The sequence below is a fragment of the Ochlerotatus camptorhynchus genome, unplaced genomic scaffold (assembly GCF_037179485.1).
Source record: "Ochlerotatus camptorhynchus isolate MF236.1 unplaced genomic scaffold, CSIRO-AGI_Acam_v1.1 ptg000314l, whole genome shotgun sequence".
NCBI classification, from domain to species: Eukaryota; Metazoa; Arthropoda; class Insecta; order Diptera; family Culicidae; genus Ochlerotatus; species Ochlerotatus camptorhynchus.
In genome coordinates, this window is record NW_027040802.1 from 2,207,966 (window position 1) to 2,231,634 (window position 23,669).

The 23,669-nt window shown below is 39.7% G+C and overlaps 1 protein-coding gene across 1 annotated transcript in view; it reads left to right on the forward strand.

Annotated features, from left to right (window-relative positions):
* Positions 1 to 23,669, forward strand: part of LOC135707571 (protein phosphatase 1 regulatory subunit 16A-like) — a 354,713-nt gene that overhangs the window by 17,434 nt on the left and 313,610 nt on the right. Inside the window, exon 3 of the mRNA XM_065229442.1 lies at positions 16,649 to 17,542. The gene's annotated coding sequence lies outside the window, so the exon portion shown is untranslated. The remainder of the gene's footprint in view (positions 1 to 16,648; positions 17,543 to 23,669) is intronic.

Below are 23,669 nucleotides of genomic sequence, written 5' to 3' on the forward strand. Positions count from 1 at the left end.
TTGGAAGCTATTCCGGAAACGCCAAGAAAGTGTTCGTTGCTAAAGTGGATGACCCTGAGAGTGACCTAGTTATTACTGTTGCAGGCGCTGGTATTTATTTATCACTCAAACTCTTGCAGGAAATTGAACGAAGTACTGGCTGCAGGAGAGATCCGAGCAAAGTATATGTTTGCCTTCTAATCCGGAATCCGTCTAGTTCGATGGATGTGTCAATTTCATCCTGAAGTAAAGATCGACGAATGTCAGCAAAGTGCGAAACCTTAGCAACTATTGGAACAACGATATCAAACAACAGTGATGCCGTTGCATATTATGTTTTGTGTGCCCTAACCGTGTGCCGTGATTCGGCACAGTGTGTAGAGTTGATTACCCCTTGGCTCTGCCCTACGTTTTTTTATTCTCACAGAAAATGTGGGCTTCGTGGTCGTGCGGTGAGCGGCGTCACCCGTCGTTCAGGCGTATTTTGAGTTCCACTGAGTGAGGGTTCGAATCTCGGTCCAGCCGGTCGAACTTTTCACAACCCGAAAATTTTCCTAGTGGTCTACTGGATGTTGTGTGTTGTCCGTTGTCTAGTGTTAAGCGTTCAGTCTGTGCAACCTCTGGTTGAAGACGGTGTCAATTGTCTTATTAAAAAAAGATTTAAAATGTCTCAAACATTGTTTTCTGAGTAAAAATTTAATTTGAAAAATTGTTTTAACATAAAATTCTGAAATTTAATCAAAAGTTTTAGTTCTACGATTTTTGTCAATTTTCAAGAGTCCATAATTTTAAACATTTCAAAAGTTTGCATTTTTCATGAGCTTATTTTTTAAATAAAATTTAAAAAAAAATCGGTTAAGGACATTTTGAGATATTTGAGTTTAATTTTTTATTTCAATTTTTTATTTGGAATTAACCAAAACATTTTTTTTTTCAGATAACATTATTTTCCTCTAAATTTTGTCTCAAACGCCATTTCGATCAGAAGTGCCGTTTCCGTTCTACAAATTTTTGAAAAATATCAAAGACGTCATTTTGAAAATTATACAAGATCCAAATTGCTCATAACAAACAATTTGCAAAGTTTCATGCAATTCGGAGGTCGAGTTTTTCTGATTCGTCATTTGGCGTGGAGTTGCTCTATATCGCCATTTCGTCCATCTTTGTTTCCTCAAGATTTTTCTAAATACACCTGGCATCCCTAATAAAACCATAAATGCGAACTTTCTAAATCAACTCCTAGAAATGCAATCATGAAATTACTTTTTTCAAGAACCATTCAGAAAGCATCCCTTCGTTCAATGCAACTTTCTCCTCCCGGCTCTGTGATAGCACTTTAAATACCTTCTGCTTACTCTCACCGACGGACGACGACGACGACGACGACGCTGCGATGCTTCCAATGAAATCGTAGTTTTTCCTCAGAATCCACCTCATTCAACCAGCCGCACACTCAGCAGAGTAGGAATGCCTACTTCATCGCTAAACAAAACGACCAGAGCAGACATACCGGAATTCAACCTTTCTCTCCATATTTTCCACCTCTCGAGACTCAATCTCAGCATGCCAGAAGAAAATCGCTGCACCACAGCACTCGGCACAGAGCGAGAGAGAGAGAGAGAGAGAGAACCAAAACAAGCGCCGCCGAGTGAAACGCGACACCAACCGGGGTGGAAAAAAGGGTAATTCGAGATCCCTGAGCACCACCGAGAGACCGCGAGAGCCACTCGGATAGGATTCCATTCTTGGTAGAAACGTCGGCTTCATTCGCAATTCCAACTAGCGCCCTTTTCGAATGCCACTCGAGAGATTTCCCAAACAGCTGAACGAGCCGAAGAAAAGCGACTATCGAGTGGTGTAAGTGGTGAACCGAAGCCACTGCCGTTTCAGTTTCTCTATCCTGCAAAGCCAGTCGCAAAAGAGAACTCGTACCGTTCGGATGTGCTCAAAAGAAGATAAAGCAAACGGGCCAACCTCTGGTTAGAGACACTCATATCACGTTTCTTCCTAGCAACGGAAAGACAGCGACCCGCGTCAAGTATCTGCCGATCCGTATCCGGTCTTCGTCGTCGTCGTCGAATGAACCGGTTGGATCAGAAGTGGCCGTAGCGTGTATCCGGTGGGTCTCTCGAGATTTACCCTTGACACATTGAGGGGTTTTAAACGCGGTGACGCGCGTACAAACATTTCGGCGGTCCGCATTCATTCACTGTTTATTGCCGTGCGTGTGTGAATGTGCATCGCATGCTATGATTGATGGTTGTTTTGATTGTGATGGGGATTTTTTCAAATAGACTGCTAGGGTGCTCCGATTCGGATTGATGACGACAGTTTGGCAATAGTAAGGTGTGCTGTCATCATGAATGGAGAGCCTTTTGCGGTGTTCTTCAACAGGTCGTTCGGTTTGCGTGTTTTGGAAAATGGCCCTAAAATAAACTGAACTGATTACAGAGACGAACGAAGTGCTTAGATAATACCGTAATTTTTTGGCGTGATTTTGAATTGAAAGTGCAACAAGTGTGGTGAAGCGAAACGAAGCGGAGAATAAGGAAAAACAATTGCTTCGAAATTACTTAAGTATAGGCGATCGATCGTTGGAGGAATTTTCTGATTGCCGGTGGTTCGATGACTTAGTGAAAAAAAAGGTACGATGCGATTGGATTGCCATTATCCGTGAGTGAGTTGAATGCGGATGCTAGCCGGATTGGAGGGCGTTCAAATGGTTACCTTTAAGGATTATTAGCACATACACACAAGCACAGTTAGCTCAGAGTTGTTAATTGATCCGTATTGAAAGTTGCTTTGGAAGCAGAAATTCCAGCACTCGTTCGCCACAACGATGTTATTGAATTGCCTTGTATCGAATGGAACGGATCATGGCTGTTCGGTAAACAATTTGTGTTTGCAAAGTGTTCATTTTAGCACCATTAATAGTTTGATCGGTAACAAATGTTCATTTTCGTGTGATAAGGTCATTAGCGACTGTAGGATGTATTTTTGGGTGCTCTCGGATCAGCCAGAAATCTGAAAATGTTGTTGAAATTTCTAGTCCCAATGTTTTCTAATACCAGAATATTGGAAAATTTCTAATTTCGGCATTAACTTATCTAGGGTAAGTATGCCAGTTGTTGTCCCTAGTGGTCCTCTAATTGGCCTTATCTGTCCTAGTCCTAGAGCCAAAAACTGGAGCCAAGTGCCATAACCCTATGTATTCGGAATTTTTCTCTGAATGTCTTTGAAACTTTCTCTACGCTTTGCTCTCGTTAGGATCATTCCAAAATGTCTTCAGAGTAACTTTCAGGATTCCCTTCAAAAATCTTATGATTCACTCCGGTATTCTCTAGAAATTATCTCCAAAACAATCGAAATTCTGAGCAGAACTCTTTAGGAATTGCCTCCAGCAAACTCTTGAAATTCACTCAACAATTATCTTCGTCTTCATTTGCTTCAATTTCTCTCCGTAATTATCTCTGAAATTCATTTTGAATATTCTTTAGAATTCTCTTGGTTTGCCCATTTGAATTTTTAAAGTATTCTCCCAGAATTTCCTTGAAATTTACTTCAGAATTGCAAGGGAACTTTCCTGATAATTCGTTTGAAATCCTTCTCCAAATTCCCTTAAGGGGTGACACCTGTTGAGATCTCTAAAAAAAGGGTATATTTTGTTATTTTTTTAGAACATAAGAATACATTTAATCCCTACGCGTTTTCAGTATGTTATTCAGCAACATTTCAGATTTATGTTCGAAATTTTTTTGCCCAAAATATTAATGTTTCCGCTGTTGGCAGCCCTTTTCTCGAAAACACATTTTTTTTACCTTGAGGGACAGGGATCTCGTAGACTATTCGATCAATTTTGTGGATTCTTCCGCGATGTAAAAATTAATTATCTGAAATCTAACAAAGGATTTTTCGGATATTCCAACTTTTTCGATTTTTACGCCCATTTGAGTAGTGATTTTTGACGTAGGATTACGTCTTTCGGCAACATATTGGCAATTAAAAAAAACCAAAATCGACTGCGTGACGAAAAGTGGTTAGGTTTTGACCACTTATAACTCTGTCAATAGTGGATGGATTTTAATTCTAAACAAGCCAATCGATTGAAAATTTGTCTACTAATCTGCTTTAATGAACACTTCATCAATTTTCAATAGGTGACTATTGCATATTACACAAATGTCCAACTGTTGCAATGGTGATCAACATTATCACCAATTGCCTGCAAAAAGCGCTTTCCCTAACACGGATTTCAAAATCGAATTCCATCCGGTCTCACCGAACGGTGCTTATTCAATCACCGTGGCTGGTTGTGTCCGGTCGATCGTCATCATCAGCAACAACGGAAAATATTTTGGGCTGGAAATTTTCAAAAACTAAGCTGATTGCTCGATTGATTGTGCGGTAATTCATAATCATAGTAGGAAGACTGAGGGATGAAGAGTAGACTAGAGTAGAGCAGATATCGCCGTTTCAAACGCAATGAATGCAGCAGCAACCGCTGTTCATCCAAGGGGTATGTCACTCCGCACACCAATCTTGGGTCAACATTTTTCTCAGTGTGCCGCAAGTGTACTGCTGGTTTGCCGATTGTGTCGGGCATAGAGCAAGCTGCGATTTTTAAAAAAATACGAATATATTTGGCAACCCAGCATTTCTGACAGCTTGAATAATTAGGTTTGCAATCGCAACGGCCCCGAAAATGTCGAACATCCGATAATGATTCCTTCTACCGAAGAATAAAATGCCTCTACGCCAGCTGGAAGGAACCATAGTTTTCCCATGATGATTCACTGCAGAAGGTGGATTGCATTCTGACGGCGGTCGGCGTAGACGAGGAAACCATCTACAGCAAATTAACCTCGCTGAAGACCTGGCTGCTGGGATACGAGCTGATAGATACGATTAGGGTGCTGTGCGAAAAGTCAATCTTTTTCCTGACCGTCAGTGAAGCTGTTCGTTCGGGAAAAGAACGACAAAGACAAGGCCAATTTTGAAAAGCTGCTTTAGGCGATTAAGGGATTCAATTGGGCGATACCAACGAGGACAACTTACTGGGTGAATTCTTGAATCGTGGCGAGCTTTCATCAAGGACAAGAGCTTCGACACGGTGGACATCAGCGTCCCATCAGCATGTCCTCCAAGGAGGACTCCGAGGTTATCACTATCAGACGGTAGACGAATTCAACAATTACCTCAAGGATCACATCATGGAGATTATGGATGCTGATAAGAAGAGCAACACAATAGTTGGGTAAAGAAGAATTGCATTATAACACACCATCGACTGGAAATGCTCTCGCAACGTGGGGCTTTAGGTAGTGATGAAAACGTCGCTAGAACTATTCCACAGCCGCAGCCAGTTTATGAGCAAAAAGAGGGACGCACATTTTTGCCTGTAGACTTGGAGACATACTTCAAGTCTCCGCGTACATCGTACGGGTTAGGCAAAGATGTGCGTCTATCTTTAAAAAAAACTGTCGCATTAATGGCCCTTCGCTCATTTTCAACTTCTATTCAATTTTCATACTGCCGTACTCTAACGGAACTATCCACCTACCCTCTTCTAAAAAAGATCATTCTCTAGCTAATAAATTATCACACTAAAGCTTCATGTTAGCATTTTCCAACCAACTCTGAAGTAAAACTTGCCAAACTGTCGGAGGGTGTCGAGCAGTCACTGACGGACAAAAGGTACGTCTCCGGTGTGGATACCAACTAGTTGGACATGTGCTACCCGGCGACTATCCAGTCGGGTGGCAATAACAGCTTGAAGTTTAGTGCATTCAGCGACAAGAACTATCTGCACTTTGGATCTATCATCTGTGCTCTGGGTGCGCGTTACAAGTCCTACTACTCCAATGTCCTCCAAACGTTACTGGTCGATCCGACGGAAACGATTCAGAAGCACTGCACCTTACTGCTCAATCTGGAAGAGGAACTGCGATGATTCCGGGCAAGAAGCTCTTCGAGGTTTATGCCAAGAAGAAGGATCGCAAACTAAGACGTTTGGTTTTACCATCGGATTGGAGTTCCGGGAGAATTCGATCGTAGTACCTGAATAAGTGAAATTCCGTTTAAAAATTGTAAGTTAATTAGGTTGAGTTTTCGATATCCAACCGCCACCACTGCATGATCCAATCCATCCAAATTGTTCTTGCATTCCGGTTCGTAGTACACTCCATTTGTGTAGTAGCTGAAAGACTTTCGTCCGGCATCGATAGCAGTCGCAAACCTTGGAAGCCTACATTTCAAATTTAAATGTGAACCGAGAAGTGAATTGCTGGTCTGAGTTCCTCTAGTAAATTCAATGAAGGTATGTTTCTGAAATACACAGTCAAACAGCACGTAATGTTGTGAACACGTTCAATAACAGCTGTCCAGCAGTGCTCCCAATTTATTTAATGAACAAACCAATGCCTACGAGATTGTACCGAAGGTGTGCCGATGGAATTGTCCAAGCTGTGCCGAATCTACTTTCGGCACACTGTGCTGAGTGACTGACCCCTTGTGTTCATCCAGTTTCCCGACCGGTGTTGAATCGCATCGCTCATGGAGGTGCAGATCCAGTTCATGAGTTGGGACAAGGACATTCTGGAGCCGCACGATATTTTTAATCGTCGGATGCACCGAATCAAGACAGAATTTAAAAATCCTAGTTTATAATAAAAATAACACAGGCAAAAAGTGGTTGAAAGGAAAGGACTACAAGGAAGGTGATTTCGTAGTCTTGAAAACTGGTGAAACACACAAATTAGCACCTAAGTTCAAAGGACCTTATAAAATTGCAAAAGTTTTGCCAAACAATAGGTATGTTGTAACTGATAATGATGGATTTCAAATTTCAAATATTCCTTTCAACTCGGTTTGTTCTCCTCAAAATATGAGGAAATCGATACATGATTATACGAAGGTAGTGATATCTATGAGGACATAGATTTCTCCTCCGAATTTCCTTAGAATGCTAAAATTCCTTCTTATTTGCTCCAGAATTCCCTGAATTCATAATTACCTTGGAATTCCTGAATTTTCCTTAAGTTCTCACTCAAAATTTTCTTGAAATACTTCTCAAAATGACCTGGAAGTTCTATATAGTTGGAGTTGCTTAACGTCAATATCAGACTTAAAGTTGACATTTTATACGATAGATGAGGAGGTGACAATTTTGAGGAAGGTATAAATCGGGTCGAGCATCTCCTTTACCAAGCTCATCGAGGGATTGTGAGCGGTATTTCCCCTCGCCTCTACTGGCAAAATCATGTACCTCCGATATGCGGAAACAGTTAAATCGATTGTTTCACACTCAAGTCGCCATCTGACGTAAGCATCTAGCTGTATGTGCTCCAGTCATCGTCAATTTAACGATCTCAAGGAGAGACGGGTAGGGGGGGGGGGGGGGGGGGGGTGTGCCTCTATTATACCTTTCGACGAATGCTCTCTAGATAGGATCGTCTAGTCAAATGCCTTTGGAATTCTACTCAGAACCCTTTTAGAATTATTTCTCTACAATCATTCTACATTTGAAATTCTCATCAAAATTCTCTAGATAATTCTTCAAAGTGTTGTAAAATGTTGTCTAAATCCAAGAGTGAATAATTCTCGTTGAAACCAGGCCGCCATTGACACATGGTCTTTGAATATTTAAATACATCCAATTGATTGGTCGAAACTGATGAAAAAATGCGATTGCCACTTTCCTTAGCTAGGGGCCTCACAGTTTTCAAAAATGTTGAATTTATAGCAATTCTTGACATATTTATCATGTTGAATCTTTGAAATTTTATATCGAACCGTCCTGCAAACAACACGTTATTATGAAGAAGAATAGAGCTTTCATTCGGAATGGAATTTTTTTGGTGGCCAAAAAGAAAAACGTATTTTTCACTATGTTATGTTATTCTAAATATTCGCGACGAAAACATAAATATTTTTATAGATGCAGCCACCCAGCTTGATGAGTCACAACAGTTTTCTTCGGCACATATTCCCAACGTCGGATATTTTGAAAAAATGGTAGCCATTCGGCAAGAAGGATTGGCCCCAAGCCAAGATCTAAACGTGCATCGTAATCAATACTCTGCTTTTCCCTTAGGGACTGTTCATTAACTACGTGGACATTTTTTGGGATTCTTGCCCCTACGCAGGGGGAGGCAGACAATTGTCCATATCTAATTTTCAAAATTTGTATGGGCCGTGGATAATTGCCAATTGCTATCCAATTTTTCTAGTTTCGTATCAAATGTTGGATACGTTCTTTTGAAAATTTATGCTTGATTTGCGTTATAGTCGGAGCCGTTTATCACTTTGCATTTGATTACTTCAGGGTGGCTAGCGAACCGGGAATGCCGGGAAATATCCGGGTATTTGAAAAGTAACCGGGAAAAACCCGGGAGTTCGACGAGAGAACCGAGAAAAATAAATTAACCATACCAAAGGAACAAATTTTTACAACAGAATTTCAGAATAAACCATTAAAACAGAGTGATCCTTTACCAAATAAATTTCTTGCTGTATTTGATCACTCAGCAATAGTGCAAATTGATTTTTGTCGTTTCAATTTAAGATGTTAAGTGCATGGTCCTTAAACGAAAATATTGAAGATGCTGGACTTAGGGAACAAACATTTGTAAAAATCGAAACTGAATTATTCTTTTCCGGGGTTAAATTTTTCGTTGTTCAAAATTCTCACGATATGAATTCCAGAATTAACTTGGAATCCTGCTTTGAATTATCATGGAATTCTTCTGAAATCAACCAGAAAACACTCCGCGTAATAATTACCGTTGAATTCTTTTTGGAATTTCCTTGAAACCCCTTCTAAGAATTTAATTGAAATCCTTCTTAGAATTCCCTTGAATCTATTCGGAGACTTTGATTCCTTTGAAAATCTTTTCAAAACTTTCTTTTAACTCTTTTCAAAACAGCAGAAAGCTTTCGCAATTTTATTTAGAAACCCCTTGGAGTCCTACTCCAAGGGGCTTCTAAATAAAATTTTGAAAGATTTGTGCTATTGTGAATAGATTTAAAAAGATTTTCAAAGGAATCAATGTCTCCGAATAGGTTTAAGGGGATTCTAAGAAGGATGCAATACCTTACCGAAGCCGACATTTCCCCTATTTCAAAGGATTTCTTTCTAATTATCAGCAATTTATTTTTCAAGTTAATTTTGTTGGAGCTCTGTGATGAATCTTTCGCACTAGGGTTGAAATTATCGGCAGAACACTCTTAGGAGTCAGTTTCTTTTTGAATTATCATCATACTTCTCTTGGAATTCATCTTAAAATTCATCTGTCATTTTTCTCACGATCCCCATACAAATCTCCTCAGAATCACATAGGAATTTTCCAGGGGGTACGTCACTCTGCCACCTTGTGTCTGTGCTTATTGTGTTTCATGTGTGTTTTTGGGTGCCGGAAGGTGTTTCTGGGTGTTTCGTCGTGTTGAGCGAGCTGTCAAAACTTCAACAAAAAAAAAAATTACTGGCAACCATATCTTCAACCATAACAACATAACGCTGATAATGACAGATCCTGCTGCGACTCCTTTGCTGTTGTTTGTGTGCATATTAATCTTTGAAACGAGCATTGGCCCTCTCACTGGAGGAGGAAGCCGAAATGGGCGACCTGGCGCCTAATATATATAGATATTATTGCGTCCAGGGAACGGTCGGACACAAGATTCTCGGTGGAGTGAAAAAGGTGGAGTTCGAGAATCGCATATGATCGTTCAGAACCTCCCAGACGAGATGGCTTCTAGACCTATGAATGTGCTCACTCTCAAGGGGGCTTCAGTCAGGCTGAAATGCACAACTGGTTGATGAACAGTATCCCAGAAATACCAGAAAAGATTTATGGGAACGAAATGGAACGGTACTGATTTGAGAATACGGCGAACTTCAGAAGCGACAAAATTTCTACCATTTCGATTCTGAAGGACTTTATTACAAAGGAAGCCACCTAGAAACGCATCAACCTGGAGATTTCAACCAGTGAATAACAGCTTTCAACAAATTCAATTTGATTGATAACTGCGTAGCACCGTAGCACCCAGTAGTGAATATCGGTCACTACAGCAAGCTGACGAAGGACTACCAGATACTGCAGGCACTGATCGATTTGGACATTCAAAACGATGAAGAGTTCGAAACCCTGTTGGAAAAATATCGGAATCTGTTGAAAAGTCATCGACAGATCGAACCCAAATTTAAGAAGCAGCCCACGATACTGAACCGCATCTACGGGATTGTGACCGATCTGTGCATTGATATGTTCAAGTTCAAAGGGGTCATTGTGAAGGCGAAACTGCCGCCGTTGATAGACCTGCTGGAGAATTATAACTAGGACGAGTTGGTCAATTTCTACTGAGTCGTGAAAACGGTTGATGATGAGTAAATGAACTGCCTGCTGAACTGCTATTTTAAATAAATCTACATTTCGGGGACACATTTCGGATGACGTCAGGTCGATCGATCACCTAAATGGTCTAAATATTCATTCTTTTCTAAAAATAACACACCAATTCCGCTGGTGTTACTATCCTTCATGCTAATCCCTCCCACAGCCAAACACAATTCGGACAATTCCTTCTCCTCGAACACATGGTAATACCTGAGAAAAGTTACCTTCGCTTCCTGCTGCTGCCGTTAAACGTCACGCAACTTCCAAGGAATCCAGCCAATCCTGATGCTGGAACTGCGTCCTGTTGGTGTGAATCGGCAACACCGATTCCCCGTCGCCATGTTCATTGTTGTGCTTGGGCGAAGTACTCGACACATTTCTCCAATCGCTTGCCTACGACGTTCCAGCGATGCCAGGTGATGGATAACGGTTATGCAGTATAGATACTATAGATTCCTCCTCCTATATATGGAATCTATAGTATGTATTTATACTATGCAGATTAGACTGGTGCAAAATTTGACTTTTTCGCTCCATAGTGCTTAAATGGTTTCAAATAGGGTCCTTATTAGCCTCTCAAAGTTACAACTCCTTTGGTTAGAAACAGACTTCGCACAAGCCATTTGAAGTTTACATGTAAATTACTATGGGAAATCTCAACTTTTTGTTCATTGCCTTCGAGTCTTTTTCCATATTGAGCTGCGAAACAGTTCGATAGTCATTCTTATAGAAAATTTTCTCAGCTACAACTTTGCTAAAGATCGTTTCTATGTAAAACGAGACAGGAAAAAGTTATTAATTATTTAAGAGATTGGTAAACTTATGACAAGATCAAGCAGCTGCGCTGTAGGCAACACTGTATTTTGCAGTGTTACATAGTAGCCATGATTTTTGTGTCCTATTCAACGCCCCAGAAACACCAATGTTGCCTGCTGAGCAGTTGATTGAGCATGATCATAAGACATCAGTGCATTGAACCATTGATAACTTTCGATTCTTGCATTTAATCAAAAAGTGGTCTTCAGCAAAGTTGTAGCTGAAAAAATTTGAAAACTTTTAAAGCAGATCGATATGGTGAATCATTAGATAGACATGAACAAAAATCTTGGCTTTACCATAGTAACTCCCATACAAACTTCAAATGGTTTGTGCCATCTCAGTTTCTCACCAAATGGGTTCAAATTTTGAGAGGTTAGTCAGGATCCGATTTGGAATCGTTTAAGTATTGTGGAGTAAAAATTTCAAATTTTGCATCACTCTAATGCAGATGCAAGCATCCACACATGTCACTTTAAAAGGAAACGCTAGGCAGTCGCATTGTAGCACATTGAAGCCACGGTCGGTGCAAACTTTCAATAATCCATTGCAACCCAAGTCGATGATCTGAGGATTCAACCCCAGGTATTTACCATTACTGCATCCAATGTCCAGCAGGACGGACCCGGCACTAAGCGATTCCAAGAACCCTGCAATTCGTGGCCACGGTGAGTGCCTCGTTTCGCTAAAATGCTCTATCATTCGCTTCTTGTTTATACGTATGGCAAAGAACTAAACTGGCAACGGCAAGGGCCGTCATTCAACTTTCTGAACGTGAACGATACTCTTTGTTCACGTTTCCTAATTGTTAGACTATCATTCAACCTTACCGTATCCATGTTTCTCGGCGTTATTCCATGAGTCCATTCGTATCCTGTGTTGTCCCGAAAATCTATTACTATATCACTTCCGAGATTATCGAGGTATCGAGATTTGGCGATAATCCTCGTACTCAATCGTACCAATCTGGGATCGAATCGTTGTAACTGTAAACAAAAATAACAACAACAACAATAACAATTGAATGTAAACATTATTTGCAGTGGTGCCAGAATTGATAAAAAAAAATTGCTTATTTGAAATGTCAGAATAATTCTGGAATTTTGCTCAGAACTTCTCCTTCGAAAACTGTGTGGGAATCCTCCTCAATATTTGTTTGAATTCTTATAAATTTTACTAAAAATTCCAGGGTTGTCCGCAAGATTCTATAGATTGTTCTGTAATTTGTTATAATCATTTAAATGCTAACAAATCTCATAGCATGACAATTATGTCTCCACTTTTTTTTTCAAATCTGTGGTCTTGAAAATTTTGCAAAATCTCACATTTTAATTATTTTTTTCTCCAAATCTTGCATCACGAAGATTGTTATTATCTCTACATAAATTTCAAAGCCCCAGAATCTTGGGAATCTCCTTCAATTACATTTGTTTTTCCTTTCAGTAAATAACCTTTCAGTAATATTCTTCAAGTATTGGTCTATTGGACGTGGGTATTAAATTTCATGAACCATGTTTAGTTTCACGTTGAGCGAGTTCCAACGTCAGTACTGCCTATAATCGCATATCAGTCCCATATGGAAAAAAAGCAGGCATTGAAAAAAATGGCCGTCGAAGTTACGAAGTGCAATTCCTATGTAAATATTTGAAAAATCATACTAAATTTATTGATATTTTTTTCAAGTTGCAATGATGCTTGCATGTTTTGTTATATCAGCGAAAAATATGACAATTCGAAAAACAGATTTTTAACTTGAACTATGGGCGATTGAATTTCAGGATGGGACGGATATGCGATTATTTTGCTTGATGGGACAAACTGACTTGAAAGTGTTTTCACATTTTTCATGATCAAAGTTCGTGGTTTTATCACATCATATCTAGACTAACATTTGAAAGGGGCGGAAGAGCCAAAATGTAAACAAACTATATTTTGCCACATACAGAGAGAACATGAGCATGATTGACCGCCCACGGTTGCTACTCTGTTATTGCCATACCAGCTGTAATTACACAGAGAACCAATAGACGATGCTTGGGACTAGCAATCATCCTCAATGTGTAAAAACTGGTGATCTCAAACTAGGCAATACCAGCGCCGGCCGCGCCCGAACACAGGTCAAGAAAGGAAGGGGTAGGAATGTGTTGACGTGACACTCGCTTTAATGGAAGCCGATAACACCTCTGCACTTCCACGAGGAATCACTGGGATATTGGGTAATAGGGTTGGGTCTGCAGCAGGGTTCGTTTTGGTAAACGATAAGCTGAATTGATGTCTTAACAATCATATAACGCGAAGGAGATTGGGATTGAACCCACGGTCTTCTGTTCAGTAAGCAAAAACGTTTGCCACTAGGCAGAGGAGCTCCTTTTTAATCATCGAGTTGCTGTTATTACCATGTAGTCATGTTAACAAATAAAACGATTGACGAATCTTGAATGTGGATGGGCTTGAGATTAGACTCATGATGTTCTGCTCAGTAAGCAAAACCGGTTGTTCTAAGGCCACCGAGCCCCTCATATCACATTATAGCGTTACTCAACACGGCACCGACGACAACGAAAAGTTTTACAAACCGCGTTTTTCTGCTCAGTAAGCAAGCCACTGCAACCGACGATCTTTGAAATTCTTGAACTAAAAGCTACGAAAGAGGCCTTCATTAAGATCCATTTTCAAGCGACGTTAAATGTTTCGATTTTCTCTTTACGTATGGTTCAGGCAATCATAACAAGCTATGACCGACGTGACGATGGTTTAAGACCTGGTTAAACAAGCTATTCAAATGAAATTACGTTCTCGAATTTCACTTTTGCATGTTTTCAGCGGTTGGTGGTTAATTTTAAATATACTAACGGTGCTGCCTACGATTACGACGGCGATTACGACGGCGCCTACGACAACGACAACAGCGAATTTGTAACTTACCATTTGTCTATTTGTCCATTTGCCCGGCACCTCCACTGGTTCTTCATGTCCGCTATCTGTCACTGTTTGCAAAATATCTAATAGCAATTACCTTTGTTGTAATACTTCCTGTATTGCCATGGTCATCTGGGAGGAGGGTCGCATCTAGTGCTTTCCCCAGGAACCGTTCACGGCCACCAGCTACTGCCCATCCAGTCTTGGGCGTATCCAGCGAGGCATCCTTCAGATTACTTACAATCTCCGACACTCAATGCAAATCTTTTGCCACATACAGAGAGAACAGTTCACAAACTTCTCGATAAACACGAAAAAGTAGAAGAGAATATCATTTCAAATCATCAAAAACGTTTCCTTTTACATGGCGTATTTCCAATTTCCAACTCTATGATGCATCTGCTTGTTACGCCTTGCACCAGAACTACGAATTTTATTGTTTTAATATGCCAAACGTACTGTTTCTGTAGTATCTAGTCACGCCCGATTCATTCGAAATGCATCCGATTGATATTTCACGTGTAAACAACGAACAAAAAGAAGACACTCTCACGAAATTTGCGAACGAAGAACCAAGGCGGAACAACAAACAACAAATCCCGAGGGTGTATTTCCACGGCGTATCACCAGTGTTGGCAGTTCAAAGGATGGAAGATCCGGGGGGTAACAACATGTAAGACATTATCAGGGCGTATGATGTTTTCTTCTCAAGTTCACGAACAAAAAAACTTTTTTGAAGTTTTTAGTAATTCACGATCATAGATTACACTATTTACTATATGTCACGCTGATAAAATCATCCAGAAAATGGAAATTCGTGAAATAGGATTAAAATTTAGGTCATCAAAATTCGGAAGCGATCTTCTCGATATGGTGATTTTGGAACTCCGCCCTTTTCATATGTTAGTCTAGATATGAAAGTAGATGTCAATTGATAGTGGATAGCGTTGTTTCTCAAATTTGACGAAAATCCACTTGGGACTGATATGCGATTATAGGCAGAGTAGGTTTTACAAATCTTTTTCGTGTTTAACATTGTACATCAGCGTGAGTACTGAATGGTTAATATTTATGTTAGTATAGACAACGGAGTGAAGACACATTTTCTTTATCCGATATCCATAACAATTTCCTCTAATTCTCATTTGTTTCAAGTTAATTTTTCCTGAAACATTTTTTTTTTCAATTAAATCTCCTATGGTTTACAATCCTTTCTCATAACCTATTCATCCAGATAGCATTTGGTCTAGTGACCGTAATCTTTGTTACTCAATAAATTCTAGGGCGTTGTAATCATAAGATGTATCGAGCAGAAAAAGTGATAGAAATTGATTTTTCAAAGTATGTCGAAAGATCAATGATTTGTTTTGAATACATTAAGTAACTCATTGAGTTGAATTTATACTTTTAACTTTAAAAAATAGTTCTGTAATTTTGCTTTTATTTTTCCCACAAATAACCTCCGAAAATTTGCAGTTGGCCACGTTTTTAAAAACCGGGCAATTTTTAAGGTTTTAACCGGGAAAACCGGGAATTTAAAAATGAAAATTCACTGGCCACTAGACTGATGCAGAATTTGAAATTTTTGCTCCACAGTGCTCAAACGGTTCCAAATTGGGTCCTGATTAGCCTCCCAAAATTCGAACTCATTTAGTAAGAACCTGACTTGGCCCAAACCATTTGAAGTTTATATGGAAATTACTATGGGGAAACCATAATTCCGGTTCACATCAATCTCAAAATTCACCAGTTCAATCTACTTTAGAAAATGATAGCTGAGCTTGTTGTAAATTTTCTCAGCTACAACTTTGTTGTAGACCACTTTTCGATCAAATGTAAGGAACAAAAATTATTAATGATTCAAGTTACTGATGTCTTATGTTTATGCTCAATCAACTGTTCAGCAGGCAACATTGGTGATTATGGCGCGTAGAATAGAGGACAAAAATCATGGCTACTATGTCACACTGCAGAATACAGTGTTGCCCACAATACAGTTGCTTAATCTTGCCAATCTTATCAATCTCTTAAACAATTAATAACTATTTCATAAGACGTTTGGCTGAAAAACGATTTTCTGCAAAGTTGTAACCGATAAAAATTCCCATACGAGTAGCAATAGAACTTGTTAACAGTACAATATGGAAAAAGGCTAGAAGACAATGAACAAACAGTTTTGTTTTCCTTTATTAATTACCAGATAAACTTCAAATGGTTTCTGCCAAGTCAGTTTCTTATCAAATCAGTTTAAACTTTCGGAGGCTAATCAGGACCCGATTTGGAACCGTTTGAACACTGTGGAGCGAACATTTCAAATTTTGCATCAGTCTACTGGCCACCCTGTTACCTATTACAGATGTAGGCATTCAATTCTTCTGGCATCGCTCCGAAATCAAACTGCTCACTGCAGTCAATCAAAATTTTCGCCATTTCTTGCCGCACTTTTCGCCACAACAGAGTGCAAATTTAATTTATTAAGCAAAAATAATCTAATAATAATTATCTCTTTCGTGTTGTTTCTGTTTTTCACGCTGCAGACAATCGCTCCGACACACGGCCATCGTGGATGCCAACAGCGAAACAAAGTGTCAACACCGCCAACAACTCCAATTCCGTTTAAAAAAAATCGCCAATTGCAACAACAACAACAACAACAGCAAAAACAAAGTCATCAATAGCAACAGTGTGTTTATGTGAGTGTGAATGTACGTGCATCGTCATTGGCATCAAACCAACCGAAAAGCGTTACCAATTTCGTTATTTTTTCGCCACCATTCTCAACAATCCATCTACCATCAGCAGAAGTGTGACGGGTAGGGGGGGTCGAACAAAGGTGGAGCTTTGACCGACCGGAAAGAAGAATAATACTGCACCGTCGTTTCGTGATCGTGTTTTGGTTCGGAGCTAGGCTGCGAGTGTTGTTGTACGTTGTACAACCAGGTGCAGTGAAAAAGAGTGATTGTTTGCAAAAGCAAAATATGTACAACAGCAGCCAACCAGGTGTGAGGTAATATTAGAGCAGTGCAGCTGAAGAGTTTTCGAGCAATACAAGAAGAACTCGAAACAAGTGGTGTCAGAGAGCTGAAAGTAAAAAAAAAAAAAGAAGTTTGGTGTTTGCATGTGGCTTACAACGAGGTGTAATTTGTTCCTTTTAAAAAACGAAAGTCGCTTGCGAAGAAAAGTGCACTCATTTTCGAAAAGAAAAAAATAATCATCCAACCAGCCTGCGCGGAGACTGACCTCATCGTAGTAGTCGCTGAACGAGTTCGAACCGCGCGTAGTAACCGTCGGGGAGTGGTGTTTTGTAGATTGCAAACAAGTTTCCTTTGCCTACTACGAGCAGCAGCAACGACGGCATGTCAAAGAACTGGTTTGCTGTGCACCGCTTGCTGAGAGCTTGAATGACAACAACAACAACAACTAATTGAAAGGTAAGACGCGCATCCTTTTTTTTTTGCGAAACCATAATCTTAAGGTGAATGGGTTGTACATAGATTTATGTGCCCTGAAGGGAGTCGGTTAGAAACGTGATATTTAAATGAAACAACCGTGTCTCCGTCCCCGTTTGTGTTTGTGAATTTGTCTCATTTGAGAGGAAGTTGAGTCGTCTATTCAGGGTCGGTCGTTCTGCTTTGATGAACTCAATCGCCACCAACAAAACCGAGTGACGACAACTGCTGGTGGGACATTGATTGTAGTTTTAGGCGATTTGTGGCAGTTGAGTAGTTAGTTATCTTGCTGGCAAGGTCTCGACCAAACTGAAAACACAATCCGCCAGATGGTCTCCTCGGTATATTGGAGCGTGGCACTGAACGAGGTCAAAAACAGCCATTATCAGACGACTGGTCGGAAATCGATGCTGATGATGATGATGATGATTGCATTGTATGTAGGTATGTCTGACATGCCAGGCATCTATTTTTTGCGGTTCGTCTATCTTCTTTATACCCTATCATTATCTCTACCTGCTGCTGCTGTTGTGGAATGAACGAGTTGATAGCGCAGTTGTTAGGCCTGTTATCAGGAACGGTTTCTCCCGAGCCTACTATTCATATATCTATAGGTGCAACAGACAGTCATCCAGGTGAAAATAGTAGGCCTTTGTGCGATCTACTAATGGCAACTTTTTAAGCACAGTTTTGTCTTGCACTGTTTTGCTATGCTCTAGTATTTTTTTTAGCTTGGGCACACGCTAACTGCCATGCAGTGATCATAGCAGCGTAAAGCGGAGAAGAGGAAACGGAAAATAGTTGCACAAATGGTGGAAAATTTGGTTTTATTCTTCTTCCTCACGGCATGATTTTCACCGTCCAAAGTCAGAGATAATATTTCTTTTGGCAGTGTCTTAAAAGTCCTATGTCTCAAAAGAAATTTGGCTGAAATTCCATAAATATTTGAGATTGTTGGGAAGCTGGTTTTGACCATTTTTGGACTTACATTTTCCGGAACTCCATCATAAAGGGTGGAGCATCCCTTAGCTCAGTCGGTAAAGGCGCAGCTACAAAGCAAGGCTTCTTCCCTGAGCATAGAGTATGATTGTATTTGCCACACAATTATACTAATGCAAAAATGGTAAGTCATCGAATGCTCTCAATTAATAACTGAAGAAGTGCGTCTAGAACACCAAGTTGAGAGCACGCAATAAGCTAATATGCGATAAGCAATTAGCTTGAAATGAGAAGAAGAAGAAGAAGATCATAAATTCATCCACACTTAATGTCGTATTCCGGATCGGCAATATTTTGCCGAGATTGTCACAACCAAGCTTTCATAAACAAATCGCTCTGATATCTCAGCAACAAGGTATGTTTGTTTGTCGAGTCTAGGAAAATTTTCCACTGCAGTTTTTGCTGATATATTAGTTAAATATGTGGCCGAGGTTGTGCAACTTTCGGTAAAAACCGTGTGTAACACTTCAGCTCTACATTTCTCAAAAGCCATTTATTTATTTATTTATTTAAATTAAGCATAAACCCGAATGTGATTGAGCCGAAGAGATCACCAGGCTAAATGGGTCATTGCTAAGATAGTAGCATTTTTCCTGGACCTTGAATTTGGCTATGCGTTTGAAGTCTTCAAAATTTGTCTATGTTTTAACTACCTTGGAAATTCACTCCTTTGGATTGTTCTCAAGCATTTCCTCTAGAATCATTTACTTTCACATATTTCTTTTCAGAATTCTTCCAGCATAATTTTGAGATTCTCTCTAAGAATCTCTTAAAACTATAGTTCAAAAATTCCCTGTAGAACTCTCCAAAAAATTATTTAGATTTTCTTCGAATTTTGATTTTTTTTTAAGAATTCACTTAAGCGTCTTTTAAATTATTTTTAAATTCGCTAGATTTCTCCTTATAATTCCCATGCAGTTCACCTCAGAATTGTCTTGAATTTTGATCTGAATAATCTAGGAGTTCTCTTCTAAGGGGGGCTCCCTTAGCTCAGTCGGTAAAGGCGCAGCTACAAAGCAAGACCATGCTGGAGGTGGCTGGGTTCAATTCCCGGTCCGGTCTAGGAATTTTTCGGGTTGGAAAATTTTTCGACTTCCCTGGGCATAGAAGTATGATTGGACTTGCCACACAATTATACCAATGCAAAAATGGTACAGGCATCGAAAGCTCTCAATTAATAACTGTGGAAGTGCATCTAGAACACTAAGTTGAGAGCACGCAATAAGCTAATATGCGATATGCAATAAGCTTGAAATGCGAAGAAGAAGAAGAAGAAGGAGTTCTCTTCTTTTATACACTGGAAATTTTCCTTAAAATTCTCGCAAAACTCTTTTCGAGATGCCCTTTCAATTATCCTCGTAATACCCTTACAACTCAACTCTTCGCTGAATTCCTTTGACCAGCCTTCTCTGATTTTTATGAAACTTTGCGTAATTGTTTGTTATAGGCAATGATTCACATTTTGTTGTTAAAATTCGGCCATATTGGATTAGACATGTGCGCCGGTCCATCGGCGGCGGCGTGGAAACAACTCTTGCCTCGGCGGAGGCTGTGTTTCAGCGCGACACCTTTGACTTTGCACCAGCTCACTTCAACTGCATATGTGTGTCTCCGTGCACATTTAGCACTACAGTTGTATTCGTGCAACTTGGTCGTGATGAAATCTAGCCCTCACGTATGTGTTGGTAGAGGAAAAAATTAAACATTTATGAAGACGCTTAAAAAAACACGAAATTGGCACTCTTATGGATGTTCCTAGTCTCCCAGAAGACGGTCCTATAGCCATCAGGGTCCATGTTTATGTCGTGACCCCAAATTCATTCTTATATCACAGTTCCTAATACGGACGGACCTCTAGGATTTACCACTTTTAAGGATGTTCAGGATCTTCCAGAGGACGATCCCATAGCCATCCAGGTTTACGTTTACGTCACGACCTAATTTTTTTTATATGACAGTTAAAAGTGTTTAAAAAAACCGCTGAGCTCTAGGATCAGTTTCATGGATTGACCATTTTATGAATGTTCCCGATCTTCCGGATGACGGTCCCTTGGCCATGCCTTAAATTCTCTCTTATATCACAGTTCCAAGTGTTTTCGAAAAAAACGGCGGAGCTCTAAGATCATTTTCATGGATGAATCCCTTTCACGAATCCTCCGAATCTTTTGGAAGACGGTTCCATAACCATCCGGGTCCTTGTTTATGTCACGACCCCAACTTATTTCTTATATCTCGTTCCATGTGTTTTTGAAAAAATAACTGCGGAGCTCTAGTATCAGTTTCATGGATGCACCACTTTTACGGATTTTCCATATCTTCCGGAGGATGGTCCCATGGACATCCAGGTTCATGTTTATGTCATAACCTAAAATTATTTATTATATCACAGTTCCTAATGTTTACAAAAAACGCGGAGCTCTAGGATCAGTTTCGTGGATTGACCACTTTTACGGATGTTCCTGATCTTTTAGAAGACTATCCGTTGTCTCTAAGATCCATATATAGGAACCATGACTGTATTCTGGCTATGTCCATTAATCTAAATTATAGATCCTAAGCCACTTACATGAGCATGAGCATGATTGACCGCCCACGGTTGCACCTCTATTATTGCCAGATCAGCTGTAATTTCACAGAGAACCAATAGACGATGCTTGGGACTAGCAATCATCCTCAATGTGTAAAAACTGGTGATCTCAAACTGGGCAATACCAGCGCCGGCCGCGCCCGAACACAGGTCAAGAAAGGAAGGGGTAGGAATGTGTTGACGTGACACTCGCTTTGATGGAAGCCGAGAACACCTCTGCACTTCCACGAGGAATCACTGGGATATTGGGTAATAGGGTTGGCCTTGCAGCAGGGTTCGTTTTGGTAAACGATAAGCTGAATTGATGTCCTAACAATCATATAACGCGAAGGAGCTTGGGATTGAACCCACGGTCTTCTGCTCAGTAAGCAAAAACGTTTGCCACTAGGCAGACGAGCTCCTTTTTAATCATTGACGAATCTTGAATGTGGATGGGCTGGAGATTAGACTCATGATGTTTTGCTCAGTAAGCAAAAACGGTTGCTCTAAGGCCACCGAGCCTCTCATATCACATTATAGCGTTACTCAAGTTTTTATAACTATTCAAACCCGGCACCGACGACAACGAAAAGTTTTACAAAATACACGATAAACAAGCGTTCTTACCATGCATTTTTAATATGAAAGGATCAGTAAGCAAGCCACTGCAACCGACGATCTTTGAAATCCTAAATTGCAAAAGCCATAAACACACCTTCAAACAAAATGGGTAACGACACTTTTCGCTTAAAAAAAAGTAGGCGACCCTTTTTTCAATCTTTTTACAATCGAAATAATCTACAGACCCTAGGAATTCTAGAGGTACCACGATTTGTGAAATTCATCAAGAAATGGCTAAGCTATGCCATTGCAAACTTGCCGTTACACGTTTTTCGGAGGCATCGTATTCGGAACGTTAACAGTTCTTCGAAGGGACTTTATCCTGAAAATCTAGTCCAAGGTCTTATTTTTCGAAGAGAAGACGAAGTCGAGCAAAACTCGGACTTAGATTGAGAATACTATACCAAACAACTTTGTCGAAGCTACAACCGACCCTAATGTACATACTTGGAAAAATGGTCATGAAAACAGCAAAACGTAGCAAAACTTGAGGAGCTTTATTAGAAAATTGATTAAGCATCCCCTTGGATCCCCCTAGGAATTGTATATGTAACAGTTGGGTATTAGTGGATGGACGACGTTACGTTGAGTTTAGCTGCTAATACCTGCTAACCTGCAAGATGCACCCCCTTAAATATAGCGTAAAAAAAATATAAAAACGGACGTAAATCCTTAAAACGAAGAGATGGCGAATGCCTTCTTGAGCAAATATATGCATTTTTAGAGCATTTACAACTTTTAGAATATCGAAAAAAAAAATTGGAAAATTCAATCAAAAAAGTTATGGTAAAAACGGGTTTTAAGCGTTTGTACTCCATTTTCGCTCTGTAGCTTCGCCCACTTGAGAGATAGAAAATTGTCGTTTTCGACAAAGTTTCTTAAAATGACTTCATCTACATTGATTCCGTAGATGTCCATCGATTTTAACAATAATTAAAAAGTTATATTTTTTTATCTTAGTGTATACCCCCCTTGAGCGAAACATTTCAAAGTACTCAAAAATTGAAGAAACTTTCTAGAAGACATCAAAATGCTGCATTAAATAGTTTCGTCGCAACTGGCCATGTCCCATTTTTTTTTGATTTCGTCCCACTGTGTGTTGGGATGCACTTCACAGAAGATATGACTAGAACTCCAAAACAGTGTTGGGAAGAATTCCAATATGATTTCAGAGAAGAGCACCAGGTGCTTTTTAACGAATGTTCTGTGAAGAATTGTCGGTCCAATTCACTTTTGGGATTACTTTTAAGGGAACTCTTATAAGAATTTTTCATGGAAATACCGTCAACTCCGAAGGTAATGAACTATGGGGATTCTGGGGAGATTGCTGAGGATAAATCCAGTAGAATTCTGAAGAGTTCGATCTCAATTATTTTTTTGAGAATTCTGAGGAGGAGTCTCCATACACAACTATAGGAACCTAACGCTTCTAACGTACCGCAACTATAGGAACGTTTACCCTACTAAATTATTTTTGAATAGAATTCAGGGGAGAAGTCCAAGATTATTCAGCATATTTATCTGAGATTGATTGCATGATGATTCTAAAGAGAATTCAAGTGAACAAAAAATTAAAATATATGGATGGAACCTTCATCAAATTCTTGAAAGAATCATTAAAAAATGGAAGATAATCAAAAGCGTTTGTTCACAAAGCAAATTCACAATATTTTGCTCTTAAAAATAAATACGTCAATGTGATTTGTTGGTCGTATTTTATTCGATCGTGTATTCAATCAGTACAGTTCTCAATTACTCTTTCAAAGAGATGTCTCCAAAAAATTAATGGAACTGCTCTGAAGTTCTCTGATCAACCTTCGAGAAACCGAAGCATCCCTGAAAATTATGAAATTGCCTAAACATCTCAAAACTTCTCTGAAATTCTGTGGAGCTTCCTGAGGATCTCAGAACTACAGTTTTCCC